At 45.3% G+C, this 26,161-nt stretch overlaps 1 protein-coding gene across 4 annotated transcripts in view; it reads right to left on the bottom strand.

Annotated features, from left to right (window-relative positions):
- Nucleotides 1-26,161, bottom strand: part of COL6A3 (collagen type VI alpha 3 chain) — a 162,762-nt gene that overhangs the window by 110,717 nt on the left and 25,884 nt on the right. For 2 of the 4 annotated variants that reach the window (XM_083154544.1, XM_083154551.1), the window contains exon 1: nt 4,664-4,840. The exons of the other annotated variants lie outside the window; for them this stretch is intronic. The gene's annotated coding sequence lies outside the window, so the exon portion shown is untranslated. Of the gene's footprint in view, nt 1-4,663; nt 4,841-26,161 lie in introns of those variants that run through there. 4 annotated transcript variants of the gene reach the window in all.

Raw genomic sequence — 26,161 nt, 5'->3', positions numbered from 1 at the left:
CACAGATATAGCAGCACAGGACTAGCGAGCAGTCACCACATGTACAGTACTGTAGCATTCCCAGCATTCATGTACTGAGAGGACACAAGCCAGCCGACATATACAGTACACAGATATAGCAGCACAGGACTAGCGAGCAGTCACCACATGTACAGTACTGTAGCATTCCCAGCATTCATGTACTGAGAGGACATGAGCCAGCCGACGTATACAGTACACAAATAACTCCAGTGCCCAACACAGTACACATAACCCCAGTGCCCCCCACAGTACACATAACCCCAGTGCCCCCCACAGTACACATAACCCCAGTGCCCACCACAGTACACATAACCCCAGTGCCCACCACAGTACACATAACCCCAGTGCCCACCACAGTACACATAACCCCACTGCCCACCACAGTACACATAACCCCATTGCCCACCACAGTACACATAACCCCAGTGCCCAACACAGTACACATAACCCCAGTGCCCACCACAGTACACATAACCCCAGTGCCCACAGTACACATTACCCCAGTGCCCACCACAGTACACATAACCCCAGTGCCCACCACAGTTCACATAACCCCAGTGCCCACCACAGTACACATAACCTCAATGCCCACCACAGTACACATAACTCCAGTGCCCATCACAGTACACATAACCCAAGCATTAGATCGACACCACTAGGTCGACATGCATTAAGTTCGACATGATTGAAGGTCGACATGCAGAAAGGATGACATAACTGAAGGTTGACATGGGTTACGTCGACAGATCATTAGGTCGACACAAGCATTAGGTCGACATGTGGAAGGTCGACAGTCAAAAATGTCGACATGGGGTTTTTCACTTTCTTTCAGCCGACATGTGCCGACAGGCAGTATTTCATGCCCTACCATCCACTAGGGCGTGGTGGGAAAATAGTTTGCCAAGCAAAGCAAGGCACTGTGCCCGGAGCATGGCGAGCGCAGCGAACCATATGAGGGGACGCGGTGCTACGTTTCAGTGTCCATGTCGACTGTGTCCATGTCCATGTCAAAATTCGGGACGAGAAAAAGTTAAAAATCCCATGTCCACATTTTGACTGTCAGCCTTCCCCATGTCAACCTAATGCTTGTGTCGACCTAATGACCTGTCAACCTAACCCATGTCGACCTTCAGTCGCGTCGACATATACTGATAGACAGCACTGCAGCACCTATGATGATAGCACAGACAGCACACCACAGCACCTATACTGATAGCACAGACAGCACCTATACTGATAGCACATACAGTACACCACAGCACCTATACTGATAGCACAGACAGTACACCACAGCACCTATACTGATAGCACATACAGTACACTACAGCACCTATACTGATAGCACAGACAGTACACCACAGCACCTATACTGATAGCACATACAGTACACTACAGCACCTATACTGATAGCACATAGAGTACACTACAGCACCTATACTGATAGCACAGACAGTACACCACAGCACCTATACTGATAGCACATACAGTACACTACAGCACCTATACTGATAGCACAGACAGTACACCACAGCACCTATACTGATAGCACAGACAGTACACCACAGCACCTATACTGATAGCACATACAGTACACTACAGCACCTATACTGATAGCACAGACAGTACACCACAGCACCTATACTGATAGCACATACAGTACACTACAGCACCTATACTGATAGCACATAGAGTACACTACAGCACCTATACTGATAGCACAGACAGTACACCACAGCACCTATACTGATAGCACAGACAGCACACCACAGCACCTATACTGATGGCACAGACAGCACACCACAGCACCTATACTGATAGCACAGACAGCACACCACAGCACCTATACTGATGGCACAGACAGCACACCACAGCACCTATACTGATAGCACATACAGTACACTACAGCACCTATACTGATAGCACAGACAGCACCTATACTGATAGCACATAGAGTACACTACAGCACCTATACTGATAGCACATAGAGTACACTACAGCACCTATACTGATAGCACAGACAGTACCTATACTGATAGCACAGACAGTACACCACAGCACCTATACTGATAGCAAAGACAGCACACCACAGCACCTATACTGATAGCACATACAGTACACTACAGCACCTATACTGATAGCACAGACAGCACCTATACTGATAGCACATAGAGTACACTACAGCACCTATACTGATAGCACAGACAGCACCTATACTGATAGCACAGACAGTACACCACAGCACCTATACTGATAGCACAGACAGCACACCACAGCACCTATACTGATGGCACAGACAGCACACCACAGCACCTATACTGATAGCACATACAGTACACTACAGCACCTATACTGATAGCACAGACAGCACCTATACTGATAGCACATAGAGTACACTACAGCACCTATACTGATAGCACATAGAGTACACTACAGCACCTATACTGATAGCACAGACAGTACCTATACTGATAGCACAGACAGTACACCACAGCACCTATACTGATAGCACAGACAGCACACCACAGCACCTATACTGATAGCACATACAGTACACTACAGCACCTATACTGATAGCACAGACAGCACCTATACTGATAGCACATAGAGTACACTACAGCACCTATACTGATAGCACAGACAGTACCTATACTGATAGCACAGACAGTACACCACAGCACCTATACTGATAGCACAGACAGCACACCACAGCACCTATACTGATAGCACATACAGTACACTACAGCACCTATACTGATAGCACAGACAGCACCTATTCTGATAGCACATACAGTACACCACAGCACCTATACTGATAGCACAGACAGCACACCACAGCACCTATACTGATGGCACAGACAGCACACCACAGCACCTATACTGATGGCACAGACAGCACTGCAGCACCTATACTGATGGCACAGACAACACCTATACTGATAGCACAGACAGCACCTATACTGATAGCACAGACAGTACACCACAGCACCTATACTGATAGCACAGACAGTACACCACAGCACCTATACTGATGGCACAGACAGTACACCACAGCACCTTTACTGATGGCACAGACAGTACACCACAGCATCTATACTGATAGCACAGACAGGACACCACAGCACCTATACTGATAGCACAGACAGTACACTACAGCACCTATACTGATAGCACAGATAGTATACCACAGCACCTATACTGATAGCACAGACAGTACACAACAGCACCTATACTGATGGCACAGACAGTACACCACAGCACCTATACTGATGGCACAGGCAGCACAGACAGCACCTATACTGATTGCACAGACAGTACACCACAGCACCTATACTTATAGCACAGACAGTACACCACAGCACCTATACTGATAGCACAGACAGTACACCACAGCACCTATACTGATAGCACAGACAGTACACCACAGCACCTATACTGATAGCACAGACAGTACACCACAGCACCTATACTGATAGCACAGACAGTACACCACAGCACCTATACTGATAGCACAGACAGTACACCACAGCACCTATACTGATGGCACAGACAGTACACCACAGCAGCACCTATACTTATAGCACAGACAGTACACCACAGCAGCACCTATCCTGATAGCACAGACAGTACACCACAGCACCTATACTGATAGCACAGAGTACACCACAGCACCTATACTGATAGCACAGACAGTACACCACAGCACCTATACTGATAGCACAGACAGTACACCACAGCACCTATACTGATGGCACAGACAGTACACCACAGCAGCACCTATACTGATAGCACAGACAGTACACTACAGCACCTATACTGATAGCACAGACAGAACACCACAGCAGCACCTATACTGATAGCACAGACAGTACACCACAGCACCTATACTGATAGCACAGACAGTACACCACAGCAGCACCTATACTGATAGCACAGACAGTACACCACAGTACCTATACTGATAGCACAGACAGTAGACCACAGCAGCACCTATACTGATAGCACAGACAGTACACCACAGCAGCACCTATACTGATAGCACAGACAGTACACCACAGCACCTATACTGATGGCACAGACAGTACACCACAGCACCTATACTGATAGCACAGACAGTACACCACAGCACCTATACTGATAGCACAGACAGTACACCACAGCACCTATACTGATAGCACAGACAGTACACCACAGCACCTATACTGATAGCACAGACAGTACACCACAGCAACACCTATACTGATAGCACAGACAGTACACCACAGCACCTATACTGATAGCACAGACAGTACACCACAGCAGCACCTATACTGATAGCACAGACAGTACACCACAGCACCTATACTGAGAGCACAGACAGTACACCACAGCAGCACCTATACTGATAGCACAGACAGTACACCACAGCAGTGCGCTCACCAGCCTCTCCCTGACTGCATACAGTAGCACTGGCTAGCACTGTAACTCACTACTGTACCTCTACTACTGTATGCTGCTGGTAATAATCCCGCAGGCACTAGATTATGTACAGAACATTCACCAGCAACTACAAAACCAGTGTCAGCTATACCATTACCAAGACGTATCATCTCCCTAATGTCCCTGTACAGTATCATCAAAATTGTCAGTGCCCCTCCCTGCGTACCCCTGAGCTGAAGAGACAGAAGGTAACTTGTCAGCTTCACAAGTGTGTGCCAGTCATGTTCCTCTCCCAGGACTCCTCTGATGCTCTGCGGGGCAGTGGTCTCCTAGGGGTGATGGGGAAGAGAGTGCTGAGGGGTCCAGCTGCACAGAATGAGCACTGAAAGAGGGAAATTCAGTCCCCCCACAAACCCTGCCCAAGTGTGAAACTCCTAAAACTACCCTTCCCTCCTCCTCTGAACCTGCCCCCTTTCTCCCCTCCAAACTGGCCCCCCTTTTCAAACTGCTCCCATCTGGCTCCTATCACAGTCTGAAGTCACTGCTTTACGTTTAACCCTCAAACCACTTTGGAACTTCTGCATCATCGTAACCACCTCCAAAGCCCCAGCCTTCGTCAGTGTAGTGACACCCAGGTGGTCTGTGCTGGATTGTCTGATATTCCCATCTTATGTATATTGCAGTGTAGGAGGAGGGTGGAAACAAACCACAAAGACATGGACTGGGGGCTGCAAATGAACCAAATAACTGTATAATACACAAAGCCCGTGGCAACACAAACAGAAAAAAAAAGCACATTTCTCAGGAATTATGTAAAAATCGGACCAGGACTAGACCCCGGACCGCCGGACTGGACATCAAAATCTGCAGCCCGGAAGCTTGTACTGTCCGTTCCGGGGCGGTGTCCCGTCCTGGGGGTGTCTTGTCCGGGGGGATGCCTGTGACAGCTATCACCAGGGAGAGGAGGAAGGGAGATTACAGCCTCCCCATGTGGTCCGGACCGTCCGGTTTTTGCTACATGCCCGGACCATACAGGGAGGCTTTATTATCCCCCTCCGCCACTCCCTGGTGACAGGTGTCACAGGCAGCCACCTGGACAGGCAACCCCCAGACAGGACACCCCCGGACCGGACGCTACAAGCTCTGGACTGCAGATTTTGATGTCCGGCCCGAGGGTCTTGTCCTAGTCCGGTTTACCCATACCCCATTTCTCAGGTCACTGCACACTACACTGTCGTGTTCGGGGCACTATGGGAATGAGACGTGTCTGCATTGTAAGTGACTGTCCTGCATGCACCCATATCCCATAGTCGCCTACCCTTCTGCATTCTGCAGGAGACTCCCTGAAATAGTAGCGATCTCCCTGACTCCCTGATGTGTATAGCAATCTCCCTAATTTCACCTTACCCACATTATGCAGAATTTATATATCTCTGATTTCTGGGGGGAAAAAATAAATTTGAGATATATACATTCAAATGGATTTCATCAGTACCATTCCCCTGCATTGGTTACAATTATAAGGCACAAATATCTCTATGACTAATAAGGTTTTTCGTGGCAACTTGCAGTATATGGAACCACATGTAAAAACACAAAACATGAACAATCCCCGATAGTACGTACCAGTGTCTTCTCTTCAAGTGCAGTATATTGTACTAACTGCTTTGGGGGCTCATCTACATTTAATGTAGCAGTACACGCCCACTGCGCTTATAGGTGTCACCTTCGCAATTATTTATTTGTTTACAGTTTCTTATAAATCGCAGCAGATTCCGTTACAGTGTCTTATATAGCGCAGCAGATTCTGTTACAGTGTCTTATAAAGCGCAGCAGATTCCGTTACAGCATCTTATATAGCGCAGCAGATTCCGTTACAGTGTCTTATATAGCACAGCAGATTCCGTTACAGTGTCTTATATAGCGCAGCAGATTCCGTTACAGTGTCTTATATAGCGCAGCAGATTCCGTTACAGTTTCTTATATAGCGCAGCAGATTCCGTTACAGTGTCTTATAAAGCGCAGCAGATTCCGTTACAGCATCTTATATAGCGCAGCAGATTCCGTTACAGTGTCTTATATAGCACAGCAGATTCCGTTACAGCGTCTTATATAGCGCAGCAGATTCCGTTACGGTGTCTTATATAGCGCAGCAGATTCCGTTACAGTGTGTTATATAGTGCAGCAGATTCCGTTACAGTGTCTTACATAGCGCAGCAGATTCCGTTACAGTGTCTTATATAGCGCAGTAGATTCTGTTACAGTTTCTTATATAGCGCAGCAGATTCCGTTACAGTTTCTTATATAGTGCAGCAGATTCTGTTGCACTTTACAATAGTAGACAGTGATAAAACAAACTGGGTAACAACAGACAGACTTGGAGTTAGGAGGGCCCTGCTGCAAGCTTACAATCTATAGGGATATAGGTGGGAATTACAAGGTCAGGCACCAGTAATAGCATAGCTTGTAGGTCCAGAAGAAAAGCTATATAATACATAAGTGCCTCAGAGGGTTTTGCTTGTGGTACTTAAACATGATAGGCTTGCCTGAAGAGGTGAGTTTTCAGGGAACACTTGAAAGTTCGGAGACTAGTGGAGAGTCTTATTGTGCGTGGAAGGGCATTCCATAGGGTGGGAGCAGCACAATGAAAGTCCTATAATAGTGAATAGGAGCTAGTGATCCGTGCAGAAGAGAGACGCAGGTCTTGTGCAGAGCGGAGTGGCCGAGATGGGAAATATTTTGTGATAAGTGAAGAGATAAATGCTGGTGCAGTATGGTTAATAGCTTTATATGTGAGTAGAAGTGTTTTATATTGAATACAGTAATATACAGGCAACCAATGGAGGGACTGGCAGAGTGGATCAGCAGACGATGAGAATCTTGCTAGGAAGATCAGCCTGGCAGCAGCATTTAAAATGGATTGCAGTGGTGAGAGTCTGTTCTTGGGAAGACCAGTTAGGAGACTATTGCAATAATCAATGCGGGATATAATGAGTGCATGGATATGAGATTTGGTAGTGTCTTGTGTGAGATAGGGTTGTATTTTGGATATGTTTTTTAGATGCATGTAACATGATTTGGAGACAGATTGAATGTGGGGAACAAAGGACAGTTCAGAGTCGAGGATGACCGCTAAGCAACGAGCTTGTGGGGAAGGGTAGATTGTCGAGTTGTGAACAGCGATGGAGATGTCAGGATGGTGACTGTTCTTAGTTGGCGGGAATATAACTAATTCCGTTTTGGAAATATTGAGTTTGAGTTGGCGAGAAGACATCCAAGATAAGATTCATTCAGAGACTCGGCCCAAAACCACTGATGAGAACTCTGAGGTTGATATATGGATTTGAGTATCATCCGCATATAAGAGATAATGAAATCCGAAAGAGCTGATTAGTTTGCCGAGAGAGGAAGTATAGATTGAGAAAAGCAGAGGACCTAAAGGCCCCCATACACTAGCCGATTTTGGTCAGATTTAGGCCAGATCAGTCGGATCTGGCCTAAATCGGACCAAAATCGGCTAGTTTTGATGTCCCCTCAGATCCGATGCGTGGTACGGTGAGCATCGGATCTGCGTCAGGTGGTCGGACCTGCTGCACGTCCGACCACCCGACTTGGGACCTAGTGGGGCGGTGCGGCGGTGGAGGGAGCACGGGGGGCTGGGGACGCTGCGAGGGACACAGGCGGCATAGAGCCGGGCGGGGGGTGCCGGGAGCTGTCAGCACTGAATAAAAAAAAAAGCCCATACAATGAATGGGCGGCCTGTGATTGGCTGAGCGCTCTCTCAGCCAGTCAGCAATTGGCTGAGAGAGCTCTCAGCCAATCACAGGCTGCCCATTCATTGTATACAGTAGGCTTTTTTTTCTAGCACTGACAGCTCCCGGCTCCCTCTGCCCGGCTCTGTGCCGCCTGTGTCCCCCGCAGCGTCTGTGTCCCCCGCAGCGTCTGTGTCCCCGCAGCGTCCCCAGCCCCCCTGCTCCCACCAGCAGCCCCCCCCTGCTCCCCGGGTTTTTTACATGTGATAAATCGAGACGATTTATCACATGTAAAAAATGGCACATCAAGTGCCAATCTAATCAAGCTCCCCCGGGGAGCAGCCGGGGAAGCTCAGGGGGAAGTCGGGGGTGACTTGTCCTAAGGACAAGTCGCCCTAGTGTATGGGGGCCTTTAGACTGCCTTGCGGAACTCCAACTGACAGGTAGTGAAGAGGAAGTAGAGTCAGAGAAGCAAACACTGAAAAAGCGATCAGATAGGTAAGATGAGAACCAGTACAAGGACAGACAGAACAGTACTCTCTGGTTTTGGGGGCACAACTTATTCAGAATTTCTTTAAAATGTAACTTTTAATTATATCTTAGATAAAGAATAACATTAACTTACAACACATATACAGTGACATACAAATATATGAAACAAAAATTATAATCGCCACTCTTTATAAATATTGGGTGGTTTTGGAGCAACTGACAGATAAATTAACTTTTTGAGTTTTGCGAAAATATATACTTTTTGGTTAATGTATTACTCCAATATTGCAAATATCCTCTTGTGACTTTCAATTTCCTTGACTGTGTGTAAAATCAATAATCAGGTTAGTCACAGACAGAATATTGGTACCTGCCCTGTGAGTTAGAGCACAGTGGGAGATAGCAGAATATCACTTCCTGTGTTCAGTGACACTTTTCTATAAAGTTTTGTCTCTGACTGCATATATATTAAAGAGTCAGGTTTGCAAATGCAAAGGATGAATAGATATTAGTGCATGCACTTTATGTTAGAGCACAGTGGGAGATAGCGGGATATCTTCCCCTGTGCTTAGTGACACCCTATAACAGATATTTCTAAACACTGTTTGATTGCAGTGTTAATTGGATAACAATATGGGTTGATTGCAGTGTTAATTGGATAACAATATGGGTAATAGATTAATTATATTGAAAACCTGACACCGACACAAGAATAATGATATATTCAAATTGCTTTCTGGTTAATACAAGTGTATAAGAAAAATGGCACTGGTATATCTGCGGTGCCTCTCAGAAAAGTGATAAATGGTGGGAAAACAACCCCCACCGGTTTTAGGGACTGCTGCTTGTCTGGGATAACCGTGGTTTTTACAAGTGAGCGAGTACCTTCTCCTGAATAATAGGGTAGAAATTAGGGTATTACTTCTGTCCCTTTCCTAAAAAGGAAATATGCCCTGTTGATACAAGTTCAGTGCAGGGTATTCACCTTGAGTACTTGGGATGAGTGCGTACCAGTGAGAAAAATAATTAGGTGTATAGAATTAATATAGAGAAAATAGCCAAGCCTCTTATCTCTCTAGAGCACGCTGCTGCTACCCACTTGCCCTTGGGTATTGGTGGGGGGTGAGCGGTACTCCAAATAATAGCGGGGGCTGGTATATATAGAGAGGAAAAGTATGGGGGACTAGATTCTGCTTTAATGCGTTCCCGAATGCAGAGTCCCAAAGTTTAAGAGAGGCAGAGTGATACCTTATTCCTCTGTGGTCGGAGACGTGTCTCTGTAGGAGCCCGGGGAGAGAGCCTGCTGTATGGATATTGCTCTTATACACTGGTATTAACCAGAAAGCAATTTGAATATATCATTATTCTTGTGTCGGTGTCAGGTTTTCAATATAATTAATCTATTACCCATATTGTTATCCAATTAACATTGCAATCAACCCATATTGTTATCCAATTAACACTGCAATCAAACAGTGTTTAGAAATATCTGTTATAGGGTGTCACTAAGCACAGGGGAAGATATTCCGCTATCTCCCACTGTTCTCTAATATAAAGTGCATGCACTAATATCTATTCATCCTTTGCATTTGCAAACCTGACTCTTTAATATATATGCAGTCAGAGACAAAAGTTTATAGAAAAGTGTCACTGAACACAGGGAGAGATATTCCGCTATCTCCCACTGTGCTCTAACTCACAGGGCATGCAGTGGCAAACGCAGGATTTTCAGAAGGGGGTTTCCAGAGGGGCGGAACAAAGCACGGAGATGGACACTTAGGTGACCCAGTATATGCCGGGTCAGTTTAAGTATTATAGATAGACCAAATGTATATAAATAATAATAATACACACACACATATATACATACATAACAGCAGTGTAGACCCCTGGGCATAGCAATGTATTGGGGCCCCTACCTATCCTCCAGCGGTAGGCAGAGCCAGATTAAGGTCTAAATGGGCCTGGAGCTGAAAATGATCAATGGCCTATTATGCGCAATAATAAGGGCTGTGGCCAGCACCTAATAATGTGGGAGGCGTGACCAGTGTTCTGGTTGGGTGGTCTGCTCATGGGTGTGTCTCTATTTGTGTAAATACTTTCAACTAATTATATATGCCTGAAAAGGCAGGGGGCTGGTATAAGAAAAATGCAGGGAGATATATTGGCGGGTGCACTCCAAAAGGTGCACCCGCAGGATGCCGATGTCCTAACATACTTGCGGGGTGAGGCGGCATTCCAGTCATAAAAAAAATACTGAAATCCGAAACTTGGTAGACGTTTTATGTGGTCACCTAAGTTTACCACACCATATACCCCTTATACAAATCATGCAACACAATAGTAACCCCCTTATACTGTACTTGCCTCTTACACATTATGCCACATGGAATGAGCCAAAATTCACACAGATTGAGCCAAAATTCACACTATGGCACACAGATTAAGGCAATAGTCACATTTTGCCACATGGATTGAGCCAAAATACACACTATACCAGGCATGTCCAAACAGTGGCCCTCCAGCTGTTGTGAAACTACATGTCCCAGCATGCCTTTACATAGTTTTAGCATTGACAGAGATGCCTTGACGTACGGCCTGGGGGCTTAGCCCTATATCTGCAGATATATGCAACCAAGATCTCTGTATTATCTGATTATTATATGTATATTTTTCATTCAGTGTGCAATTGGGATACAAATGTTAAGCCTCACACCATAATCTCCATTACGTATTATGCCAATTAAAAATAATGCTACATACATAAGTGTTGCTTACCTACATGTTCATTGGCTACATGACAGCCATTGACAGCCTGGCACAGAGCAGGGGTCTGCCCGGCTGCATTCAGAGCACTGCATGTTCTGGCTATTTGAAATAATACCCCTTTCATACCAGAAAATGCAGGGACTTACCCAGGAATATGGTCCCAGGATCATACAGGGACATTCCCGGACTGGCCCCTTTTACACCAGCTTAGTCCCTGCATTTTCTGGTGTGAGGGGGAGAGAAAACCACCCCCGCCCCCCCTTTAAATAACCAGCTATATCTTCGGAACCAACTGACCCATTTACATGTAGGCTTCGAATGATTTTGGCCACATGAAACTGGGCCATTTGGATCCAGAGAAATCTGTCCTCAAACAACATGAACAGCCATGAAATTACATTTCAGAAATGAAAAAAAAATTGGTTTACCCGCAATATCTCTAGAACTAATGAACCAATATGGACCAGGTATCAGATTGAAGGGCCAGCGATTTGGGTTTGACTGAGATCAACCTCGAGCTTCTGTGATGCCGGAGGGGGAACTGGCAGCCGTTGGAACCGGGTGGAGGTCGGAATTAGCGGGTCCCATGTTATCCTATGGTTCCAGGTTTTCCTGGCGGTAACTCCGGTTCCTGGTGGGCTAGTGATGCAGGGCTGGGCTCGTTGGAAAGCCCTGGCCCTCAGCTACAAAATGGGCCTATTTGGAGAGTGGGCCTGGAGCTGTAGCTCCATCAGGCCCATTGTTAATCCGGCCCTGGCGGTAGGGGTGGGGGAAGCTTTGATGTCCCGTGGGTGGTAGGGGGTATTATATCAACCGCTCAGCATGTAGGGCCTGGATCAGTAATTTCCACTAATTGCCCCTTTACTGCACAGATGGTGGGAGAAGGGGGCATTGGGCTGAATGAAGGGGTCCTGATACATAACTTCCAGGGTGGTAGAGGATGTTTAATACGCAGAAGAGGGGTGTATAGTGGAGTGGGCTTATTATTTATAATTTTATGGTGGGAGGACAGCTTGCTTGACTGCAGATATCTCCAGTTCCCAGAAATAGATATCTTAGATTTTAATGGAATTAAAAACTAGAGAATTCCACCTACCAAATGGTATTGGGGACTAGGGGATCAGAATTCAGGAGGCAGAGCAATCTGCCAATGAGTATATAAAACTACATACCAGGTGTGTGGAGATGGAGCAGTAACCAGCTGCTGGAAGGCTGATATCTCTGGTTCTGGGAACAATAGAGTCAAGCTACTAGTGTCCATCAAAGGGGGAGAGTCTCAGCTTTTGGAATATACCCTCAGAAAAAATCTAAATCAGACAGAACCTGAAATATCTACCTGGGAAGAGCAATTAACAGGCTTGGATGGGGACCACTGTTTTGAAGTCAGATATCTCCGGGTCCCAAGGGCCGATTTTTAAAATTCTTGTACCCATGGAAAGAGGGGATCCTCAGCTTTCAGGCTAGGTCCCTTAGACTCCTGGGGGGGTTTCTGGGTATTCAGAAACCCCCCCTGCGTTTGCTACTGGCATGCACCAATATTCTGTCTGTGACTAACTTGATTATTGATTTTACACACAGTCAAGGAAATTGAAAGTCACAAGAGGATATTTGCAATTTTGGAGTAACACATTAACCAAAAAGTATATATTTTCGTAAAACTCAAAAAGTTAATTTATATGTCAGTTGCTCCAAAACCGCCCAATATTTATAAAGAGTGGCGATTATAATTTTTGTTTCATATATTTGTATGTCACTGTATATGTGTTGTAAGTTAATTTTATTCTTTATCTAAGATATAATTAAAAGTTAAATTTTAAAGAAATTCTGTATAAGTTGTGCCCCCAAAACCAGAGAGTACTGTCTGTCCTTGTACTGTTCTAATTTACTCTCAGGGGAGCACCTCCACCTCAATACTGTGCAGCAGCAATTTAGCTTACTATTGTTTATATTGTGGAAAAACATACTATAATTGATTAGTTAATTACTATTGTGCCACATGACTAGTGCATCGGTATCCTCCCATTTTCCCCATTCCATTGTTCAAGATGAGAACTAGGGCTGTATTATTAAGACCTAGAGAGTATAGTGTTTGTAAGAGAAGAGTGTGATCCACAGTGTCAAACGCAGCAGAAACATATAGAAGAATAAGTAGCGAGTAATGGCCTTTAGACTTAGCAGTTACCAGATAATTCACCACTTTAGTCAGTGCTGTCTCAGTGGAGTGTTGAGTGAGAGTTAAGAAAGTGTGTGAGGCAAGAGTAGACAAATCTCTTGAGTAGCTTGGAGAGAGTTAGGGTCAGATTTGTGTTTTTTTCAGAATAGCAGTAATCACTGCATATTTGAACAGAGAAGGAAAAGTACCAGTAGCAAGAGAGAGATTGCAGATTTTAGTTAAGGTTGGAATAAGCACAGGAGACAGAGTTTTAATGACTTGTGCAGGTATAGGATCAAGAGGAGAGGTTGTAGAGTAGCAGGATAAGAAGAGTGTGGATACTTCCTTTTCATTTGTGGGCTCCAACGAAGAGAAAGTGCCAGAGGGTTCAGGTGGGGAAGAAAGAGGGTTAGAGGTTGTTGAGCATACCATTTCATCTCGGATGTTTTCTATCTTGTCCTTAAAGTAGTAGGCAAGTTCTTGTGCACTGATGGTAGCCGGTGGGGGAGGAGGGGGAGGGTACAGAAGAGACTTAAATGTGTTAAAATGTAACTTAGGGTTGGTGGCATGAGAAGAGATGAGAGATTGGTAGTATGTTTGTTTGGCAGTGTCTAAAGCATTGCAGTAGGAGTGGTAGGTAGTCTTATATGTGAGGAAGTCAGTCATATTACGAGATTTGCGCCATTGACGTTCTACTTTACGTGACTGATTTCGTAGTTGTCTTGTTGTTTTGGAGTGCCACGGTTGGTATCTAAGCCTACGTGTGTTTATAATGGGTAGCTGGAGCCACTTCATCAAGGGCTGTTTCAAGAGTCTGGTAGAGGAGAGTCAGGAGAGGTAAGTGTCGAAATTAGTGAGAGCTGTTGTTGCAGAGAGGTGGAAAGTTGTGGAATATTAACAGCATTGGTATTTCTCCCTGACACACTTCTTCATATAGGTAAGTATGGTTAAATTGCATTTGTAATTTATTGCATAGACATCATATTTATTATGACACGTTTAAGGATTAACACGCCCATATATGGAGCTAGGCAAGTCCTGTTGATGGAGCATGACACGCCCCTTTGACACCACTGTGCGGAATTCTACTACCAATTTCAATCTCCAAAGGCGGATTGGCCCACCAGGAAACCGGGCCATTTCTCGGTGGGCCAGCCCAAAACCCATTAAAAAACGGGCCGGCCGCGCTCCCCTCTGGGCTGGCTGCCCCAATCCAAAATGGCCGCGGGAGGGCTGCTGCGCATGCACAGCACCTCCCTTGGGCCGTCAAGTGTGGGCTCCCAGCTCCCTCTCCCCCCCCCCCAGCTGGAGAAGCTCCGCCCCCTCCGCTCGGCATCTGGAGCCACGGGATGCTGCCAGATTTTTCCCGGGCTGGATTCCAGTCCCAATCCGCCCCTGATAATCTCCCTGAAACTAGTTTACGAAAGCAGGCAAGTATACCCTATCCCTGCTCTCCTGTCTTCTATCGGGAAGCACTACACTGCTGCCTGAGCACACTGCACCCATTATAAATACGATCCTGCTTCAGACTAGACCCAACATACAGGCTTGCAGCCGACAGATATCAGTTATATATCCCATAATAATCCCAGTGGTTTATAAGCGTCAGGTTGCATCTCAGAAGGAATGACCAGTAGCTACAGTATATGAATGTGATTTATCCGTCTCCTCACCACTGTGTCATTGCTACTGAACTGATAGGAACAAGATATCTGCCTGCAGGCCTTCAGATTAAAACTAATTGTCTTTTCCCCCACCACATGTGCCAGTGGCTTTTGAATAAAACGTAATGTTCTCATAACTCCAATGAGACAGACAGATTATCTGGGGGCATTTTTTTTTTTATTCAGTTGTGAAAATAGCAATTAATCAATCTTTAGGTGCCAGAAATTGTGAGGCTTGCTGTCCCAGCAGATTAACCGCTTTGGTGGTATGCCCAGATATTTTCTGGGCAATTTTCTGTGCATGTGCACCAATGGTCCCTTCAGCTGTGCACCAACGGCACACCACCATCTGGGAGCACACCTCCCCCCCCCCCCCGCATCACTACCTGTCGCTCACCTCCTCGCCATAGTCCCCACCCTGGCCACTGCCCCCCACCGCCATTTGCACCAGGCCCTGCTCGGGGAAGTTCTGCGGAAAGCCGAAGAAGAGCAGAAGCTCCTGCAGAAGAGAAGATGACACTGGCAGGCCCATTCAGTGGTGAGCATTTCTGGGGCAGAACAAACCTGACCCTGGTAGGTTTATCCTGCCCCAGGAAAACCCACCACTTAAGGGGTTAATAAGGAAGGTGATAGTTACTGTTATCACTTTGCTTTTGGTTACAGACTTGGGGAACCAATGTGTGTGCATGTGTATCTACTCCATACTCACTACCACAGTGTAGGGTGTCAAGGTGTTGGCTCTTAGGCTGTACTCACCACCGTCACCCAACTGCCTTAACCTTGAAATCGGGTCCTACCTCCAGATGTAAGGCAAATGACTTAGGTGTTCCCAAACCATGCTGGCAAGAGTAAAACAAAAATTAGCATGAATCCATCCTAGGCACTTCACGGGTCTACGCCCACCTCACACCTACAGACCTGGGGTTCTGAATTTGTCACCACAGGCCTAGTGCCCGCCTAACAACCCTTCAGTGGTGGCTTAGGCCTATTGCCCAATTCACCCTTTTTTATCAATGGGGCCCAACCTCCTATCTGCTCCCCAGCCTGATGCTGACATTATGCCCACAGGCCTAGTGTCCCACTAGGTTTCCTACGGGCCTGGAGTGCCCAGGGCCTAGCACCTGACCCTGGTGGTCTAGCGGTAGGGGCCGCCTACCTGTTCCCCTGGGAGACGCTGCATCATTAGCTCTTTTGCTTTTCCACCACTACAGCCGCCACCAGTCCTCAGCTCCACCACTGCTGCCAGCTTCTGGCCTCTTCAATCGTCGCTGGAGCTCTTCCCTTTGGGAAACCCATGAGCCCTGATTGGTTTGCACCATTCAAAATACTATGATCTTATTGAAGGAACCATGCCGGAGTGCCACCGCATCGTTGAGCCCTGCCGCCCAGGGAGACAGAATGGATGTAAGTATCCTCCACCCCCTCCCCAGCCAGGCACCCATACACAAAAGCACTTACTGTAGCCCTCACTATCTCAGCGTCATATCCGCTAATGCAGCATTATTTATATATCATGTACTTGTCCTGCGTTGTCTTCTACTGTAAGTCACTTTTTTCTTGTTTTGCCCATTTTTTATGTACTTTGTTAGGTGCTGCGGATCCCTTGTGGTTCCATATAAATAAAGTATAATGAGGACCGACATAGCAGATATGAGATGTACTGAGACATTCTGGGGACACTTTATTTGTGTGGGGTTACCTTAAAAATGGCATTTTTGTACAAAATATGCCCAATATTCAGGGATGCATACCTCCCAACTTTGTAGACATCCAGAGTGGGACGCCTTGTGGTGCATCTCCCATGAGGCCACGCACCTTTTCGCAAACATGGGGGCATGTACAGAACTCCTGCTGCTCTGCTAAGCAGATGGTAGCAGGGGGGACTCTTAAATCCCCCCCCCACCGCGGGACACTGCTGACTGCTGGCCCTCTGCGGGACACGGAATCACACACACACACACACAAAAAAAAAAACAGGATGGTCCTGCGAAAATTGAGAATTTGGGGATGGTGCAAGGCCCGTTCAAGAGGAGCGCTACGCCATTTGGGGCTGAACTTCTAGCCAATAGAAATGTCTTTTTTTGTTCTAGAAATTTCTAGCTTGGGCTGTGCTGTTTGTCAGAAGCTGCTCAGTGCACTGAAGACGAGGAGGACGGGGAGACGGGCAGCGTTACTGTACAGGCAGCCAGTGGGTGACGTCCGCTGTCTAAATGAAGAAACTTTGCAAGTTTCAGAGAGGCCCCAAGAAACGAGGCTAAGTTAACTTCTTATTCAGCCAGCTTCTCATTCACATCCTATTCCAGCTCCAGCTTCTTATTCACTTCTTATTCAGTCTCCAGCTTCTTATTCAGACTCCAGCTTCTTATTCAGACTCCAGCTTCTTATTCAGACTCCAGCTTCTTATTAACTTCTTATTCAGACACTAGCTTCGTATTCAGACTCCAGCTTCGTATTCAGACTCACTAGCTTCGTATTCAGACTCCAGCTTCGTATTCAGACTCCAGCTTCGTATTCAGACTCCAGCTTCTTAATCACTTCTTATTCAGACTCCAGCTTCTTATTCAGACTCCAGCTTCTTATTCACTTCTTATTCAGACTCCAGCTTCTTATTCAGACTTCAGCTTCTTATTCAGACTCCAGCTTCTTATTCAGACTCCAGCTTCTTATTCAGACTCCAGCTTCTTATTCACTTCTTATTCAGACACTAGCTTCATATTCAGACTCCAGCTTCGTATTCAGACTCCAGCTTCGTATTCAGACTTCAGCTTCTTATTCAGACTCCAGCTTCTTATTCACTTCTTATTCAGACACTAGCTTCATATTCAGACTCCAGCTTCGTATTCAGACTCCAGCTTCGTATTCAGACTTCAGCTTCTTATTCAGACTCCAGCTTCTTATTTACTTCTTATTCAGACATTAGCTTCATATTCAGACTCCAGCTTCGTATTCAGACTCCAGCTTCGTATTCAGACTTCAGCTTCTTATTCAGACTCCAGCTTCTTATTCACTTCTTATTCAGACTCCAGCTTCTTATTCACTTCTTATTCAGACTCCAGCTTCTTATTCACTTCTTATTCAGACTCCAGCTTCTTATTCACTTCTTATTCAGACTCCAGCTTCTTATTCACTTCTTATTCAGACGCCAGCTTCTTATTCAGACTCAAGCTTCTTATTCAGACTCCAGCTTCTTATTCAGAACATTCAGGTTTACAAGGGTTAAAGAGTCTTGGGCAACAATTTTGTCACTTGAAATCAACAGAAGGTGGTCACTTTCATATGACCCACATGTATTTTGCCTTGCCCAACACTTGTTTGGGCATGAAATATGCTGGCAAATGGGCACATACACCATATTATGATTTACTATTTGAATAATTGGCTGCAGTATTCCAAAGGTTAACAAGACTTGGGCAACAAATTTGATGCCCGAAATCAAGAGAGGGGGGTAAAAACCATATGTATTTAGCCTTGCCCAACACCATTTTGAGCATGAAGTACGCCGGCAAAGTGGGCACCTAACACCATAATTTTCCAATTTTTGAATAAGTAGCTGCAGTTGTGCAAGGGTTAACGAGTCTTGGGCAACAATTTTGACACTTGAAATCAACATAGAGGAGTCAATTGCATATGACACACATATATTTTACCTTGCCCAACACTGGTTTAGGCATGAAATATGCTGGCAGATTGGGCACATACACCATATAATGATTTACTATTTTGAATAAGTAGCTGTAGTTTTGCCAGCGTACTTCATGCCCAAACCAGTGTTGGGCAGGGAAAAATACATATTGTTTTTATGCAATTGACCCACCTATGTTGATTTTAGTTGTCAAATTTTTTGCCCAAGAGTCGTTAGACCTTGTAAAACTGCAGCTACTTATTCAAAATTGTAAATAATAGTGTAAATGCCCACCAGTGTTGGGAAAAGGAAAGTACACATGGGTGCAATTGACCATTTTCTGTTGATTTCAAGTATCAAAATTGTTGTCCAAGACTCGTTAACCCTTGCAAAACTGCAGCTGCTTATTCAAAATGGTAAATTATGGTGTTAAAGTGCCCACTTTCCATGTGTACTTCATGCCCAAAACAGTGTTGGGCTAGGCAAAATACATTTAGTTTTTCTGCAATTAACCCCGCTCTGTTGATTTCAGGGGTGAAATGTAATAGGATGAGAGATTCAGATAGTGAGATATTTGGTAAGAAATCTCCAGGTTTTTTTAAAGCGCCAATCATTTACACTGCAAACCCAGTTTGATTTTGCAGTGTAAATGATTACCGCTTTAAAAAAACTGGCGATTTCTTACCAAATCTCTCACTTGGCGGGGAGGTGCTGAGTAACTGTGGGCGCCAGTCTGTGGGACCTCTAGACCCCCCCCATCCGCCCACCTAGGGTTACCACCTAGTCCCTTTAATTCCGGACACATATTAATTACACAGGTTCTGTGGCTGGCTGACTTCAAGACTCCACTTCACCTGATTTTAAACTGCCACAGAACCTGTGTAATTAACATGTGTCCGGAATTAAAGGGACTAGGTGGTAACCCTATGCCCACCCAAGTAAAGTTAAGCAACCCCTTTCCCCTCCGCATGCCATCGCCGCATTCCAGGTCGCGCAGCTCCGTCTCCTGCAGTTCTAATGAAAAATGACACCACAAAATGGCTGCCCCATACAGCAGACAGTTTTTTAGGAATGTTAGAGCAGGCGGCGGCCTCCTATAGCATCCTTAAAAACTGTCTGCTATTAGGGGGCAGCCATTTTGTGTTGTCTTTTTTCATTAGAACTGCAGGAGACGAAGCGAGGAGGATACCTGCGCTGCGGGACCTGGAATGCGGCGGCGGCATGCGGAGCGGTAAGGGGGGTGCTGAACTTTACTTGGTCGGACAGGTGGGGGGGGCTAGGGGGAGGGGGTGGCGCTGTCCATATCAGCCGGGGGGGACACAAAAATGTTAGTTACACCACTGAGGAGCCTTACCATGAAGTGGGAGATTGTGAGCATAGAGGGTGAAATGTAATAGGGTGAGATATTCAGAAAGTGAGAGATTTGGTAAGAAATCTCCAGGTGTTTTTTAAAGCGGCAATCATTTACTCTGCACAGCCAGTTTGATTTTGAAGTGTAAATGATTACACTTCAAAATCAAACTGGATGTGCAGAGTAAATGATTGCCGGTTTAAAAAAAACTGGAGATTTCTTACCAAATCTCTCACTTTCTGAATCTCTCATCCTATTACATTTCACCCAGAAAGTCCAGCACTGGTTCTATTATATTTGTGTATTTATTTATTATAATATGTTTAAACATTTCATGACCACTTTAATTGTTTGAAACAGCCTATAATATAGACCATCTGTACTGTTACATATTAATGCTGCATTCCATACAGTATCCAGTGTATAAAAATATCAATTTTCAGGGCTGTTACCGCTCCCCCAGACTCCCGTACTTACTCCAATGCAGAGTGGGAGATTTTGGATTATGGCCCTAATTCTGATTGACTCGTTCAGATACAACTTCGGTTGGAGCGCGTTTCTCCGCCTACTGCGCATATGTACAGTAGCGTTCGCTATGTGCATATGCAGGTTCACTCAACCATGCAAGGACGTGACCCAGCAAACAGAAACACCCTGCCGAGCATGCTCGGACACAGTAGGCGTAATATGAGAGTATCGAAGGACGCGGTTTCAAAACTGGGCAGCAACCGGGACATATACATGGGTGGTGGCAACAAGTGCTGGGCGGCAGGCCTTCACATGAGAAACACTCGCTCGAAAAAGCAAGTCTCACGCCTCGCAGCCCAGCCGCCTCAGCGGGCCCACATTCAGACAATCAACATGCACAATATCTATATTACTTTCAGCTGCACGCAATACACACCCATGCAGCATAGACGTTGCTCTCATTTATCAATGAACTAACATGGCAGCAGCACGGGAAGCGCACTTTTACAGTTTAACCATTTACACTTCTGTGCATTCATATCTCTTATATATTTAATTGTTTTTACCCACAAATTCAGCAGTATTCTTAAATGCTATTATGTGCCAATTTTGTCCCTCCAACCTTGACGCATGCTGTGGCATGTTAAACACCAGCCGAGCCTGTTCGCCCAGCCGTCCGCCCGCTGGAAGTCCGAGCGGACAGGCTAAGATCCGTATGCACATGGTAGCGTACGCGCATTAGCACGCCACTCCCCTTTCTGTGTAGTTCCAAGCGAACGGCTTTGGTGGCCTTGTAGGCGTGCCTTCACCCGAGTGTATGTGCTTTCTGTTCGCTCGGATACATAGTTACATAGTTACATAGTAGGTAAGGCTGAAAAAAGACTTGCGTCTAGTTCAACCTGGTATAGATATCCATTGCTGATTTGGTAGGTTCTGGTATTTTACAGACAAATTATATTTCTTATTTGTACCCATGGATGTTTTCCTTCAGTAAATGTTTGTCCAACTTTGCCTTGAACGCATTTAATGAGCCAGCTGTTACCACCTCTCTGGGAAGAGAGTTCCAGAGTTTGACTGTTCTGACCGTAAAGACATTTTTTCTACTAGCTGAATGAAATCTTTTTTCATCTAATCTATACTCATGCCCTCGCGTCCTAGATTCCTTTCTAGTAGAAAAGAGGGTGCGTGACAGTTCCTTATATTGGCCCTTGATATACTTGTACATGTTGAGCATGTCCCCCCTTAAACGTCTCTTTTCTAATGTAAATAGTCCCAAATTGCTTAATCTCTCCCCGTAGCTTAAATTCTCCATTCCCCTAATAAGCTTTGTTGCTCGCCTTTGGACTTTTTCTAATTCTATGATGTCCTTTTTATAGTGTGGGGCCCAGAACTGTACTCCGTACTCTAGGTGAGGTCTCACCAATGCTTTATATAGTGGCATAATTACCCTTGAGTCCCTAGTTTCCATTCCCCTCTTAATACATGCCAGAATTTTGTTGGCCTTTTTTGTAGCTACATTACAATGGGCACTACATCCTAGTTTGCTGTCTATTTGGACTCCTAGATCCTTTTCAAGTATGGAATTACCCAGTTCCTCTCCGCTAAGGTTGTAATTTGCACACTGGTTGTGTCTCCCAAGGTGCATAACCTTACATTTATCTACATTGAACCTCATCTTCCATTTTTTTGCCCACTCATCTAGAATTGCAAGATCATTTTGAAGCATGGATGCGTGCGAATGTGCAAGTGAATGAATCAACCAGAATAAGGGCCAATATTTGGAAACCCCCCCTCTAAAATTCCTGCATTAGCCACTGATGATTGCAGCTGAAATGTCCCAATTGCATCAGGGGGCAGAGAACTGTACCCTGTTGGGGGGAATTATTGCCTCTGTAGCTGTACGGGAGGTGGTGTTCTTACATCTTTTGGGTTTTACAGCTGCAGAACGTTTCCTAGGACTACGTACACTACGCTGTCCTCCGGGACTAGTGAACAGTATAGGTACCTGAAAGTTGTAACAGACCTGGGAACGGCGTCCGCAGAGCATACAACTGAATTCTGAGAAACTGCTGTAGAATCAGCAATAAACCTAATAGCGACTGACACACACTAACATAATGGGAGGTTATCTTATTCCATATGGTGTACATACAGTATATCAATATCGACACTTCCAGGAGATTCCGAATGTGTAAAACATTTCCCACTGCAATGTTTCACATACTGTACTGTAAGAGTTATTTATATTTGACATCATTATGAGTCTGCATAATTAACATAGGGGCAGATGGAGAATGAATCCTTTGAGAGTGCAAAAATACAGAGAGATAAAGTCAAATCAATCAGTTACTAGTTGTTATTTTTAGAAACTCTGGGTACTATGGTCCCGATTCACACCTGAACGCGCAGTCGCGACTTCCCAGCGGCCAGCGTTCATGTAAGCCGCCGCCCCCCTTTAGTGAAATGCCGCCTTGTGAATGAATGTAATCGCTGAGGGAATGGCTGTGTACGGTTGCGCATCTAACCGCAGCTGTGCGAATATGTCGTACAACCCGTCGTTACACGCTCAATAGCAAATTATTTTTACGAAACAACTCATCGCAGACGCCGGGTAGTCGTGGACTTACTCCGCGGTGGGATAGGTGGACACTATTAAGGTCGATGTACGGTGGTTCCACCACTGAAGTTCGACAGTGTTTAAGTCGACACATGAAAAAGGTTGACATGCCTAAGGTCAACAGGGCCAAAAGGTCGACATGGGTTTTCACAGTTAATTTGAGCCGACATGTGCCGACATGCCCTACTAGGGAGTGGAAGGAGAATATAATTATATTTATCATCATACATTAAAAAGGGAACGTGATCATCGCTGTCCATACACGCTTAGCATGGTCGCCCAGTGTGTAAGGACCTTTAGAGAGAGATAATTACCAGTTAATCAGCTCCTAACTGTCATGTTACAGGCTGAGTTTGTCAGGATAAGAGGAGCGGATTGGCGGGTACTTTACCTCTCTCTAAAGGTGCCCATACACGTACTGATTACCCGGTACTTTTTGTGCTAAAATAGCATCGTTGTGCATGCGATGCAATGCTATTTTAGCACAAAAAGTACCGGGTAATTGGTACGTGTATGGGCACCTTTAGGCTTAGTACATCTGCTCCATGGTGTCTGCTTTAGAAACTGGTTTATCATATAATCAGGGTCTGGGAAAACTGATTAAAGGAGCTCGTTAGCGATTTACCCTTTCCCATTTAAACTCCTGCAGCCAAACATTCTTGGCTCTGGGAACCTGGAACGTCGACATCGTGTAAGATATTTGTGATGGAACATTATCTCTGCGTTCAGCTAATTAAATGTACAATGGTAAGCAAAAGGATGTGATAAGGAGAGCATGCACCAATTATCTCATCAGCCAATAGTAACCTATTATAATACATTTCCTGGAGCCTTAATAAAGAATGATGACCACTATATTGTTCACCCCAGGTCTGTAGAGAGGGGTGGGGGAGCAGTGCCCCTCAGCCACTGCATCAGGCTGGCAGGGTGCCTAGAATAACACCCTAGCCAGTAATGTAGCTTCAGTGCTGTGTCCAAGGGAATGCATCATGCAGTGTGTACCGCTGCCTAAAGCACCCCAGCAGCCCACTACGACAGCCCTGCCCCTCACATGATGACACAGGTTGGGGGCGTGGCTGTCACAGGGCGCCAGGGTGAGCCAACCAATCAGTACTGAAGTAACATCTATAATTTGCATAATATAACATAATACAGTGCAGCTGATTGGTTGCCATGGGCCACTTCTCCTCTGGCTCTCTTCTCTTGTCACTGCTTCATACATCTACCTCTGAGATCTTTGCAGCATGGACTGTGGGTGTGGGGTAGATGAAGCAGTAATAAGGGAGGAGAAGTGGCCCATGGCAACCAATCAGCTGCTCTGTATAATTGTATATTATAGATGTTCCATCAGTGCTGATTAGTTGCCTCTGGCTCACTTCTCCTCCCTTATCACTGCTTCATACATCTACCCCTCAGTGAGGCACTAGTAAACATTCTGTAGCGATCCTGGTCCATGTTGTCACAGCGTAACTTCGGTTGAAGCAAATTTATTATCTATACACTTGCCCCCAAACCCCCACCTCCTAAAGGTGGTGACTGTGGGGGGCATTGGCATACACTGAGCTCATTGTCATGTGTGTGTGTGAAACCAGCTTAGGGATGGACATCGCATTGCAATGCTTCACTACCATCAATGTTTTTGTTTTGATGATAGTAGTTTTACCATTCGATGGCGGCATTCCGATGTTTGCCATCATCAAATGGTAAAAATTGTATGTTGTTCCGATGGTCCCACCAACCAACCAGTCAAGCTGCTTCTTTGCATTCACGGCCAGGCTGAAGTTGAATCATATGAATTTTTTTTCCTATCGAATTCTTTTGATGCGATGGTCAGTGCCCATCGCATCAAAAGATTCGGATGCCTGCCATCATTTGATGGTGGGCTTCCGATGTCCATCTCTAAACCAGCTGGAGATGACATACTGTAGGACAGGGGTAGCCAACTCCAGTCCTCGAGCGCTTCCAACAGTTCATGTTTTCCAGACCACCTCGCAGGTACACAGGTGCACTCATTACTGACTGACACATTTTACAAGATCCACAGGTGGAGCGAATTACTTCACTTGTGATTCTGTGAGGAGACCTGGAAAACGCTAACTGTTGGTAGCTCTCGAGGACTGGAGTTGGCTACCCGTGGTGTAGGAGGTGGACACAGAAAGTGTATAAAGGCATACAAGCAAATATACTAATAATAATTCCCATGCGCGTAGTTGGGAGCAGCACGCGCCAGCATGATGCCCACTGTGTTCCTTATTATCAGTTCTCAGAATACGACTCTCATTGCAAACACACATTTACCTTATTCCGTTTTTGTTTTTTTTAGAGCGAATATTACTTCAAAATGTCTGACAGGAAATATAAGCCTATCGCTAACATTATTCACATTAAACATTTGGATGAGGCCTGTCATATGTGCATGTCACTTAACAACACTAACATAATAATAAAGACACAGAGACATAGATTTGGCAAAAAAAAGTTAGTTTTTTATTTATTTATATAAATATAATAATAAATAAATTATACATTTTGTGGCAAAAAAAACATTGTAAGCCTGCGAGCAGGGCCCTCCTACTTTGACTGTCAGTAAATACCCTGTTTGTTGTATCACTGTCTCCTTTGTAAATCGCAACGGAGTATGCTGCACTATATAAGAAACTGTTAATAAATAAATAAACCAACAACATACAATGTAGACAAATACTGCCTAAGATGCACAAACACCACTATAACAAAGCTATAACACGACAGAGATATTCACTCGACCTTCAAACTTGATTGGCCACCTGGTTGGCCGATGAACCGTTAGGGCTGTACCGCCAAGTAAGCAGTCAACG

The sequence above is a fragment of the Crinia signifera genome, chromosome 7 (assembly GCF_055691185.1).
Source record: "Crinia signifera chromosome 7, ASM5569118v1, whole genome shotgun sequence".
Lineage (NCBI taxonomy): Eukaryota > Metazoa > Chordata > Amphibia > Anura > Myobatrachidae > Crinia > Crinia signifera.
Note: the sequence above shows the minus strand (reverse complement) of the source record. Positions and strands in the feature narration are given on the sequence as shown.